This window comes from Triticum dicoccoides, chromosome 7B, assembly GCF_002162155.2.
Source record: "Triticum dicoccoides isolate Atlit2015 ecotype Zavitan chromosome 7B, WEW_v2.0, whole genome shotgun sequence".
Lineage (NCBI taxonomy): Eukaryota > Viridiplantae > Streptophyta > Magnoliopsida > Poales > Poaceae > Triticum > Triticum dicoccoides.
The window spans coordinates 412,133,875-412,135,180 of record NC_041393.1 but is presented as its reverse complement, the minus strand read 5'-3'; positions in this window follow the sequence as shown (position 1 = coordinate 412,135,180).

Sequence of the window (1,306 nt, the reverse complement as noted above, 5' to 3'; positions counted from 1 at the left end):
CGAATGTTTTTAATATTATTCTCTTCCATATTATTGAGCTCTGTATGTACAGGCTATAACCAGCACTGTAAGTATGATACTCCCTCCGTTTTAAAATAGGTGACTCCAGTTTGTACTAATTTTAATATAAAGTTAATATAAAGTTGGGTCATCTATTTTAGAACGGAAAGAGTACTAGCTAGTATATTGTTGATGACAAATAGATTTGGCATAAAATATTGATGACAAGCAGTATATATTAGTTCAAACGCACTGATCAACCGCCGCCTAACGGGGCACGTATATGTCAGCGCCTCCCCTTCAAAAGATTTAGGGATCCTCTCGGTGGTGAAGCTAGCAGGGAGTTACGCCCAGGGCTGAGCTAGCTTGAATGATAAATTCTCGAAATTTTCACTACTTTGTAAAAAGGAATTACAAGGGATCTTGGTACTAGGCCTAGGGATATAGCCCTAGTTGCCCTAGGATTATCTAAGCCACTGGATCCTCTGCCTCTTGTGGGCGCCACCGCTAGTCCACCTCGTCTCCGATGGCCTTAGGGAAATGGGGCACGGTGGAAGGGCTCGTTTTTGTTGTTTTTTCGAGATTTGTTAGGGTTTGTGTTCTGCTCATGCAGGCGAGACGACGGCGGCTCCCTGAAGATGAAATAAGGTTCTCCCCATCTAACCCTCGTTCTTGCGGTGTGCCTAGCATCGTCGGTGGGCATGTGGAGGTGTGTCTTCGGTAGATCTGTCTTTGGTGGGTTTGCTCGGATCTGGTCAACATTCGTCTACATTCGTGTGCCTTCAGATCGGATTCTTCCGATCTACATTACTCTTAGTCGACGGTACTCGTTGTTCTGGTGTGCTGGTTCTATGAGGTCTTAGCACGACTACTTCCTGACTGTCTACTATAGCAAGTTTTGTCAGGCTCTGACGAGGGAGGGGCGATGATGGCGGCGCCTTTGGCTCGCTTCGGTGCTTGTAGTCGTTGCTAGGTGGTCTATAGATCTATATGTATTTTATTATTATTTGTACGGCTATAAATGAAGATGAATAGATATAAAGTTTTATAAAAAAAGCACTCATGAACTACGTACTAGTAATAGATATGAAGGAATCATGATTCATGCATGATATAATCTCTATTTTGCTCTCAATACAGAATACCGGCCGCTCTTCTCTCTGTGAAAAACATTTCTTCTCTGGCCATCTCTGTCAGGGGTGGGTGGAAAAAACTAACCCCACTAGAGTGACCAAAGCAAAGGGCTGCACCCAACAGCATGGAATGATGATCAACCTCCAATCGTTTCTCCCTTCTCCCCTCTCCT